General features: G+C 40.3%; 1 long non-coding RNA gene across 1 annotated transcript; it reads right to left on the bottom strand.

Moving 5' to 3' along the window:
* Positions 1-2,984: 2,984 nt before the first annotated feature.
* Positions 2,985-10,662, bottom strand: LOC146767855 (uncharacterized). The gene is made up of 2 exons (XR_014953666.1): positions 4,005-10,662; positions 2,985-3,274 (listed from the first exon to the last, which is right to left on the bottom strand). It is a non-coding gene; the product is annotated as an uncharacterized LOC146767855 (long non-coding RNA).
* Positions 10,663-11,365: the final 703 nt, after the last annotated feature.

Here is an 11,365-nt window from a genome sequence, read left to right as displayed (position 1 = left end):
CTCAGTCCAATAGTTGTGAATATAAGAATAGAGGGGAAAATACAGCTTTTTCACTGTACTAGTCTTGTTTGTTTAAAAATATGAAGCTTATCTAGACTTACACATTAAGAACAGTAAATTAAAATTTCATAGTGAAAATGGAGACAATATTCAATAAATGTCAGTCCAAGTGACACGTAAGCCCCAAATCTAATAGTAATGAATATTTTATAGACATAGGTCAGTAAAACCATCAGGTGTTTGCATATCTCAAATGCCAGAAATAACAGAGCATCTGATGTTACTGAGCAGGGCTGCAGAAGCTAATCCTGTTCACACTGTGAGGAGCTGTTAAAGAATGATTGCAAGGATATCTAAAACCATATCAAATAATTCTAAGGGATCTCAGTCAGTCATCTCTGCTTCCTTATAACATTAAGCAGAGACAGCTCTGTTGTCCTCATTAGTGAAGGAGATACCATGTCTGAACAAGCTGCTGGAAACCTGAGAATCTCACTATTTTGGAAAGCCCATTTGCAAAGGATGCAATCATGTAACATGAAGGCAGTTGTCAGTCACTCACATCATCCATCTACTCACAGCTTTCTTTATGATCATTTTTGATTATTTTTTTACACCTACTGTAGAAAGGTTCTTATTTTTCTAGCCCAGGAGGATATTCAGAAATCACAAATTAAGCATCATCTCAAAAACAGGGAAAAGAAATGAGAGCACTACTAAATGCTTAGGTTTAACATGATGAGATTTTCCTTTTCTTTCATTCATTTAAACAGTGAAGAGAGCTTTTATAATGGAAAAATGTCATTTTATCCCAGCATCACATCTGTCAACTCTGACACATTTTTGTTTGGGTCAAGAACATGAGTTTTCAGAAGCTGGTCCAGAGGTGACAGGTACCTTTTAAGTAGTTTCTGACAGGATCAGATGTATGTTCCCCTGAAAAAAGAAACTTAAATTCAAGGTGGCTTCAGCTGCTTCCTGACAGTTGCAGTGCTGCCCCATGGTGGGAGTTTCCTCTGGTGGAAGCAGAGAGGTGATTGGAAAAGTAAAGCAGCACTGACAGTCAAAGTATCTCATTATTTACCTTTCCCTACACATTACCTTTCCCTGAAAAGCCTGCATGGGAGCCTGTGCTGAATTGTTATACTCCTAATGGCTCCTGGATGTTTATCAAAGCAGAACCCTTTCCCTGAATACTGTCATATATGACAAGCACCAGTCTAGAGCCATCTTCTCAGCATCTGCAGCTCCCTCTGATGATAAAAAGAGGAATTCTGGCATGAAATTCTGGTGAGCCTCTCAAACCACAGAAGGTTTTATAGAATCATGGAGTGTTTTGGGTTGGAAGGGACCATAATGGTCATTTAGTTCCCACTCCTCCATTGTGGGCGGGGATCTCTTCCGCTAGATCAGGCTGGACAAAGTGCCATCCAGGCTGGCCTTGAACTCTTCTAAAGATGGGGCACCCACAGCTTCTCTGGACAATCTGTTCCAGTGCCTCACCAATGTTATAGTAAGGAATTCCTTCCTAATATCCAATATAAATCTGCCCACTTTCAATTTAAAGCCATTACCCATTGTCCAGCAGTCTTTCAGGACACCCTGGGACACTGAGAGGTGTTATAAGGTTTGTCCAGAACCTTCTCTTTTCCAGGCTGAACAACCTCAGCTCTTTCAGCCTGTCCCTATGAGAGAGATGCTCTTTGTGGAGCCCATTTTCATGGCCATCCTCTGGATCTGCACCAGGATGATGAAGTCCTTCTTATGTTGTCATGACCCCAGAGCTGGACTCAGTGCTGTCACAAGAGTGAAATAAAGGGGGAGAATCCCATCCCCGACCTGCTGGTCACAGTTCTTTTGATGCAGCCCAGAATATGGTTGCCTATCTGGGCTGCAAGAACACATTGCAGGCATGCATTCAGCTTCTCATCGACCAACAACCCTGAGTCTTTCTCCTCAGGTGTGCTCTCAACATATTGCCTGCCCAGCCTGTGTCTGTGTTTGTGGTTCAGCAAGAACTACCATTCCAGGAGAGATTAATGGTCTCTTGTGATGAAAAGATAAGTGTATACTTTCCTCAGTTGGAATTAAATCTGGAGGAAATAAGGTTCTACAAAGAGCAGAGAAATCACAGGTGGCAGAGATAATAGGAACAAAAGAAGAAGAAAACGTAATAAAATCTGAGGCCATTTATCAGTTGGTAGTGAAGGGATTGCAGCTTGCAGCAGAGAGAGACAAATTCTTTTTTCCTTGATGCAGAAAGAAACCGTAGAAAAATCCTCCACTGAGGGATTCTTTGGAGCCTGTCAGGCCAGGATGAAAAATATATTTCTGAAGTGCTCAATTCCCACCCATTATGGTGCCTAATTATATGGACATTTGAGAACAAAATCTTTTCTTATCCCAAAACTGTGTGTGTGAGCTGGGAAAAAAGCAACCAAAAACTAGTCCTCTTTCTTGACTGCTGGAGTTTATGTTGGAACAGAGTGTAATAAGTGCTTCCTGAATACTTTTTGCTCTACATTTTATTCCCCATATAATAATAAGAAATAATATTTATTTTTTATTATTATATGGGAAATTTTATTCCTCAGCATCATTATGTGTAGAAAAACAATAAACTCTTTATGATCAACTCACTGAGCAGGAAAACAGTGAGAAGTGCCTAGTTGCTCTCGCAAGTGTATACCTGGATATGGTGGATACTGGTATTTAAATTAATTAACTTGTCAGCCTGGCCTCCTCCTCTGTGGCATCCCATGTGGATATCCCCAGTCATACCTGCATCAGCTGGAAAGTGTCTGTTCCTCACACTCTGTTTACTTCATTCAACCCATATTATCTATCTGAATACAGGGGTTGATGTAGCTACCAACCCAACAGCCTTACACCTGTTGTCAATGGACAGAAGGACAGGACCTCTCAACATCTTGTGAACTTCTAGCCAAGTGGTTGAAATTCACCCAGTTTTTGTGGGCTTAATCTTGGTCTCACCATCAAAGACAGGAAAAAACTTTATTGGCTTTTGTGGGAGTGCAAAGAGATACAAAACTTAGCTGGGAGCGGGGTTTGCCTTTGGAGGGAGAGGAGAGCTGCACAGTGGCAGAAGCCTTCCCCCAAAATTGCCAGGAGTGCTCCAGAGGGACAGCAGGAGCAGAACTTCTTGGTGTGTGTCTGTTCTCTCACGCGATGCGTCAGGAAGAGTTATCCGCCCGCAGCTCCGCTGACTCCTGACAATGACATGATTTAATTCACGAGGCATTCGGTACAGGCCCTGCAACAGCAAGAAAATGGCATGCATTCAGATATGTAAATTGAATTACTCTGTTTTACACACAGAATTTCAGTCATTAGAGGGAGAGATAATGACTTGCAATATGTTTTTGAGGAGAAACACACAATGTTAATCTTATTTACTTTACACTTTAATTTCCTAATGTGCACATGTGCATGTAGGTCTTGTTTGTGCAAATGTCAGTTATCAAAGAAATTTCAGGCTATGATTAATTTTATATTACTGTCCCTTAGGCTTGAGCAGATGGGCAAAGTTCAGGAACTAGCAGGGCTGCCTGCATTAAGAAGAGAAATCCATGATGTGCACAAGGTAGATTCTTGCTACAAAGTTGCTTACACACATACAGACATGCAGATACACACATACAGTTCTGTGGCAAGTAAAGAAAATAAGAAAACATGAAAAAATTCAAGAAGTATTTTATTCAAATTATTCTTTTCTTTCCAGAATGAAAATATTTTATTTGCAATCACTTATAGATTATTTGCATTGTCTGACTGATCTGAAACATATCAAGTTGTGATTTGACAATTCTATGCAACACTATATAATGAATTTCTGCTTTGATGCAGTCTCACAGGAGCTGCACTTTCAGAACTCTTTTTCTTTAAAGAGCTGTAAGTTCTCTGACAGATACAGCCGTTCTCTGATGGAGCAGTGTGGTAAATCCTAGGAGATATACATTGGAGCTGCAAATGGGTTATCCCACCTGAGGCATTCCAGTGGCTCGTAGAGGACCAGTTCCGACATCCCAGGATATACCATCCTCGACAGGGAAACACCACCTCTTGCAGGATGACCTGTGTTTCCAGCCAGTTCAGTGTCAGACTCTTCTGTGTGGCAATGTTGTGTCCTAATCATAAAGTCCAAAATTAAAGGATTTTATGGTGGCTCTTTAAAATATCTTTCAGGTAAGTGTCCCTCCTGAAATACATAATTGTGTAGTACTTTTGTCCCAGTGGGACAAAATGGGATTAAAGTACATGCATCAATACAATAATTCCTCGGGAAACAAAGTATCTTATTTTTCTCTCCTAAAAGGAATTAAATTTTTGTTCTCCCTGCCCCCTAAGCAGAAACTATTTCTTTAATTTTGAACTGTGCCACGCTGGGGAATGCTGTACCCAGAAGGGACTGCAGAGTGATGTGACTGCTCTCTTGCTTGAGCCTGTGGCCAAGCCTTTGAGAGTGAGCTGCCACTGTCAAAGGCTGTAGCTGCCACTTCCTTCTAATCCATGACTGGTAGAAGCCCTTTTCCCTCCTTCAGCTGCCACAGAGGGATTAGAGCCATCGCTTAGTAAGCTCAAGGTCAGCTTTTCTCTCTCTTCTGGGGTGCCGCAAAAAGATTGGCTGCTCCTGTTTCAAAGCCAGGTGACATTTTGAAGCTTGGTGGCATTTGGGCCCTTTTGTAGGTCTAACATTAGAGTTTCCTCACGTGTACAGAAGCTGCAAATCATCTTGTCCTCCCCAGGATTTGTTCTCACACTGGCTGCAGTTATTTAGGATGAAGAAAGAACATTTCATTTTTTCCGTCTCAGGAAGACCAGTCACAATGTTGTGCTGAAAGCAGCAGAAAATGCCCTTCAGAATAACAACATAAAGTTTTATTAATGGCTTCTAAAATGTTCTGTTACAGCCTGCCGTTGTTTCCTTTTTTGTGACTACTACAAACATCTGCACAGCTCTGCAGCAGAGCAATGACAGAAGTTGAACCACTGCTTCAAAAGGTTCTAAAATATCATTTTTGCTTGGATTCACAATCAGGTCTTAAAATGACTTTTAGTGATAAATTTGTGGCTTTTATTTATTGGTCATGACATTATTGGTCATGTAGGAAAGCATCCTGTGTACCCAGTGTCCATAATTACAGACAGAATGGAGATGCAGAGCATAAACTGACACACAAAAAACTTACCCCAGCCAGATGTCCCGACCCAGTTCCAGCTGACCTCCTTAAATGGATGGGGTTTTCCTTGCAATGAATCGTGAGGAAAAAAATACACCCTTTGGAGCACACAGCTTTGACAGCAGCTTCCATCAAGTGCTATAGTTAGACAATGTCCTTGGCAAATATTTGTCCTTGACACGGTGTATGCCAAATATACACAAGATTGGGTCATTTCTTTCATTGCACAGGACAAATGTAACACTAATGACTTTTCTGGCACATCTCCAGAAGTACCCCACAAGCAGGGATGCTGGTCCATGGCTTCCTGTTTGTGTATCTTCCCTGCTGTGGGGTGGTCTTAGCAGTGTTCTGGTACCCTATAGCTGATCAGACTGACAGGCCAAAACTGGACTAAATCTGTAGGATTCAAAACCCATGTCTTCCAAGGAACACATGAGAAGAACAGACTGTTTGTTCGCTTCAGTCTCTTCCTTAGAGCTGTGCTCCAGAATGTGGAGGCTGGAAAATTGCCTATGGTAAAAGAAATCTGCGTCAGCTGTCAGCTGATGAACTTCTTGTTCAGAGACACAGGGCCAAAAGCTGCAGGGACTTTTATGCTGCAGAACAAGCCATACAGAGAGAAAGCCATTGACAGCAGAGTGGGGCTGGGTGTCTGGGCAGAGATCATCTAGAGAAAGGGTAGTGTAGGCTGTTTTGCTTTACTTTTGTTTTTAAGCACCATGATATGGAACAGAGGATTAGCAAGCAGCCCCATAAGTTTCCTCCAGGCCCCCCAGGACAGCAGTCCTATGTGGTGAACCAGCAAGTGTGGGTGCTGGTTCGTGGTGCAACTCCTTCTGCCAAGAAAGCCCTGCAGCACTGCTCCACTGTCCCCTGGCAGTAGCAATAGCTCACTGTGGGATTTGTTTGGGGCCAGTTCAGGTACTACAGACTGTTCAAAGGTGGCTGCCCAGTCTTCCTGCTGTTCCTTCAAATGTTACTGCTGTGGGCACTGATGTGGGAGAGTGTCCTTGGCCCCTGGTTACAGAGAAAGGGCCACAGTCTCAGGTGGCAGCTATTGCCAAACGTGGAAGGGCCCAGCACTGCCTGCCACCCAGACTTCATGGAGCCAGATGTGCCTCACCTCAGGTCTGCTGCTCTGGCAGCTGCTTCATCAGCCCATCATGTCACCTGCACTGACAAATTGGATCTCTTCCTTGCACGTGGTCCTTCCTCCACCCCTGTTTCTACTTGCTCTTCTCATCTTGACAGCATAATTGTTGTCTCCTTCTCAACTGTACAAGACAGCAAGGCTGGTCCTAGTCTTGCTGCCCAGGCTTGCATCCTTTGGGGTCTGGAGTAAAGTTTAAATCAAATAAAGGGTGTGTTGAATCTTCATTTGGTCTTTAATCTCACTGTGTATAACATTTTGTTAAACAAGTACACAGGCACAGATATACAGCATGAAGTCAGTGAAACATGAATTTAACAAACCTCTGAAATGGAATTATTCCTATATGCTAATTAGTAGAGAAGACTAGTGCAAGTACCACAGCATAACCCAAAAGCTTATAGCAACTTGACTTTGTTCCATTTTTCTGTAATGCAGGCACCTCTTTACATTTCTGCAAAAATAATCCTGTGGTATTTGATGAAACTGTCCTTGGGCTTTGGATTAAATACATTAAAACTAGAAACTGAATCCCTGGCATCAAAAATAGCCACACTAACAATTTATACCACTCTATCAATGAAGACAGGCTTGATTTGAAGCTTTTTTTGTATGTTTGTTTTAATTTGTTTGTTTTGTCTGACCTTAAGGGAAAATTATTCACAATTCTTCTGGAATAAATAAAAAATCAGCAATTCAATATATTTGGCACTCTATCAGATTGGAGAATCTGTAGGAGGAAAAAACACATGCTCCAGCCCACATTTTTCACACAGTTAATGACTTAGACTTTCTGCATGGGCAAAATGATCTTAAGGCAATGGAAAAATAATGTTCTGTGGTTAACATAACTAATGAAGGAGAGACCTGCCTCCTCCATGGGCTCCAAACAGCAGGAAATGATGGCTCCTCATGGCAGGTCACCACTGAGCCCTCTGGCAGGAGAAGAAGGAGGCATGAAGAAATACAAGACAAGACTACTCCAGACAAGACTACTACTGGACTGTTGGTGTCTGTCTGCCCTGCACAAAGAGGGGCCTTCTAACTCCCCTTCTGAAGCTGGAGACAAGAGCCTAATGTAATTTATAACCTTTCCTCTAAGTAGATTTAAATTCATTGCCTTTTTAAAGGACTCAAAATTGTTCAGTTCTCAGATTTAAATCTTTTGGGCAGGACTGGAAAGAAAATAGTTCTTCAGTGCCTTGGGCAGGACATCAGAGAAAGCAGAGAAGAGTTATTTTTCTTTTTAAATTAATTTCCTGTTCATTTTTCAAGATAAAATAATTGACTTTAGATAAAGACCTTTTTCTCCTCAACATTTAATAAAATACCAAAGAAGACAGTGTTTTCAATAAGTAACTGTTGAAAAAATAAAATACTTAATGAAATTATCTGTACGCTTCCATTTTGTGAGATTCCAAAGTGAAACGTTTATTTTTATATCTTCCAAAATTTTATTAAAATTCATAATGATTTCTAGCTTGTTGCAGACACCTTTAAAAATCTTGTGTACATTGCAAAAGTGTTTAGCTGGGAAATGAAGGTAAATAGCAGGATTTTAAAAAAATATTTTTGGTTAAAATATTCTAAAGGAAAAAGGGAAAAATAAACTTGAAAAAAGGTCACTAGGTAATAATTTCTCTAAATAAAATATAGTTCAAAGTCACTTCTTTTAACAGTAACAATATCAGCAAACTTTTGACCTTGTTTATTCCAGATCAAATTTAAAATGCATTTGAAACAGAATTTGCCAAATTACATTAAGCCGAAAACCAGCAATTAGAAGGCTATGCCAAATTAACTAAAACTGATTGTGATTATAAAACTCAGTTGAAGTAATTGCATTATTTAGTGTTTAAATACTTCAAGAAGTCAGGAAAGGTTTTCACTACAATTGCACTATTTTCTCAATTTTTTTCCCTTTTGCACAGAGAAAACCAACAGGCTTTTAAAGCAGTGCCAGCAATAGCAAGACTGTCATCAAATGAGTTAAGATAGGAAGGGATCATGTCCTGTTTTGCAAATGCAATGTTATCTTTTTTTAAATGCCCCCTGTGCAGATCTGGTGTGGAGGCTGGGTCAAGGACATTTGAACAGAAGTGTCATTATGCTATGCATGGAACCTCACCACAAATCTGAACTGCAGCTATTTTGGAGAGAAACAGCAGTGCCTGGATGTAATCTTGGCTGGTGGTCCCCATGATGATATTTTTGCAGTGATAAATGGTTGCCTGCCTGACCATATGAGTAATTTAGTAGGAGACCCCAGAGACCTCTATCAGCTGTAAGCTTATTCAATTTCTATATTAAAATGAATAAAATCCACATCAGCACAACCTGCAGCCACAGCAGCTTTCCTCTGGGGTTTTGGCATGGTAGGAGTGGGGAGGGATGCTGCTGGCTCCGCGAAGGAACAGATCACATAGGATAAGGGGTTGTATTCCTGCTGCTACCCAGCAGAGGGACAGGTGCTCTCACAGCCTCCTGCAGCCATACTGCCTGCCTGAAATTTGCTGCTTGGATTGATCCCATAAGCAAAACAGAGCCATTACCTGGAAAACAGGTCTTGCAGACTAAAGGCAGAAAGAAGTTGTCTGTGTGTATTTGCATGGGAGGACAGACCTGCCCCAGCTACTTCCCACATTTACTGCACACCTGGAGTGATAGGGATGATGCCACATAACACTGTCCAACCTGTGTCTGCTTTACCTCAGAGTTTCATCTGCTTCATCTTAATGGCAGTCAGGTCTCCTCGTTTTCCTTCAAAAGCAGTTTTTTCTCACAGTGCTTGCATTTAAAGACAGAGAACTGAGATTATTTTATGAATATATTTGCTTATTTGAAATACTGATTAAAAAATTGCACAGACTTTTCCATTAACAGAAGATGAGTTGTTTAGTCAGTGGGAGCAGATGCTTGTATTTCAGGCAGAACATAAATGGAGAAATGTTTGTGAATATGACCCTTAGATAGCATTGTTTGGCATATCTGTGTTTCAATTTCTCTTTCACCTCTGACTAACATGGCTGATGTCCTGATTTTACTCCAGTAAGGGGTTTACTGATGATTTTACTAGGCACATTCACTGAATGGTAGGTCAAAGTCCTTTAAATTTGGTTTGCTTTTTCAAGGTCAAAAAAATTGTTGCTCAAAGAACTTCTTACAGCCTTGAGCATGTCTGTGTTAAAGCTTGTGACAGGTGACTAAGTAGCCACAGAGATGTTAAGGCACTGAGTAAGACTTTGAAAACCAATCTTATGGGAAAAAAAAAACATTTCAGTGTATGAATATACTTGTTGCTATCTTTCAGAAGCTGATTAGGAAATTGCAACCCACAGCATTTGTTTTGACTTAAAACAGTGATTGACTTAAAGCAGTGCATTTTACATTATGTGGTGAAGTGTCTTATATCCCAAATGGTACCTTCCACCCCCACTGTCCCATACAAATGTCCAAAGAAGGAGTAATGGGAATATCAGTCCACAGCACCTCCAGCCAGCAGGTTGACACCAGCAGTGTTGAGGCAGGAGAACACACAGTGTGGGAAGTTGGAACTGGGCAGGATCATTCAACTCCTGCTCCCCTTTGTTGTTAATGGGAGGTGCTGGACTGAGACATCCATTTATCATGCTGGCTGTTAATTAGAAGTTGGCAGTAGGATTCCCTATTTGACCCCCCATGGGGCTGTGTTCCCAGCTGTACTCATCACTGCTGCTCCTACTGCTGCTTTCCGTTGCAAGACAACATAAGAAACTGAAACCTGACCTCGAGGTGAAACAAACAGAGCCTTTCAGCAAAAGATTTGGTACAATAGTCACAAAAAAATGCCTGGGGTCTCTTGCTAAAAGGTTGACCATTTTAAAGAATAGTTACATTTACTCCCTAAGGCTTTCTGGGTTTCACTCCCTCAGAGAGTGAGAGTCTTGAGGTTATATTTAATTTGAGAGATTTATCTCATGATTAAATGAATCTCATCTGCTGTCACTCCTAATGCAAACAACTTTTTTATTTTTCTTGCTGCAGGGAAATTGTAAGTCAGGCAGAGTATCCTCTTCTTTCACCTTACAGCCTATGTTAGTGAATGATTGCTTTATGGAAGCTCTTTCTAATTGAAAAGGAGAAGAACAAATTAAACCCCACATAATGCTGTGACTCATGGAAAACAAATAAAGGTATCTTGTTATGGACTGTCATTTCAGGCCACAGGTTACAGAAATTGTTAATTTTTATTAAACACGTATGCAAGACTACAGTTGTTGTTTGATTATAATAATAAAATGTAAACATGAAATTTATATTATATTATATTATATTATATTATATTATATTATATTATATTATATTAATCATATCATATATCACATCACATTACATTACATTACATTACATTACATTATATTAATTATATCATATTGCAAATACTGTAGCATAGGGCTCATGGCCCACCTATGCCTTCCTGCTAAGACACTCTTACATGTCTTTGCTAATAAAAGTACTTGTGTCCCATGAAGAAAGCTTTCTTCAGTGTAATTAGCAAACAAAATTGAATGTATTATAGATATCTCTCTATGTCTTAATTGTCATAGAAATCAGAGGCACTGAATAAGTGCAATTAAAATACAATGATTCAGAAATTGTTTCCTTTTTCTGGTGATTTTTCTGCTTTTTACACTTTATGTTGTTTCTTTTGTATCACCATAGAATCACAAATCACCCATCCACCTACCACTAAGATGTATAAAATCTAAGATAAAGAGACATTTATCTAATTCTCTCTGCCAGATAACTTCTGATTATGTGCAGGCTGCCTTCTTTAACTGCAAATGAATTGGAAAGAAATACTGAAAATAATGGTATAAATATAGGGAAAAAAAAGTCACAGGCTCCAAACACTCTGCCTATAAATGTTTATTTTTGGCAAGTATATGTGGCAGTCTTTCAACCCCATTCATTTAAGAGATCCCAGCTGAGCCGCTGACTGCAGCATGAGCTTAGCTGCAAGCAAGCCTCT

Source organism: Lonchura striata, chromosome 3 (assembly GCF_050655825.1).
Source record: "Lonchura striata isolate lonStrDom1 chromosome 3, ASM5065582v1, whole genome shotgun sequence".
NCBI lineage: Eukaryota > Metazoa > Chordata > Aves > Passeriformes > Estrildidae > Lonchura > Lonchura striata.
The sequence above is the reverse complement of the archived record's forward strand: the minus strand, read 5'-3'. Positions and strand labels throughout refer to the sequence as shown.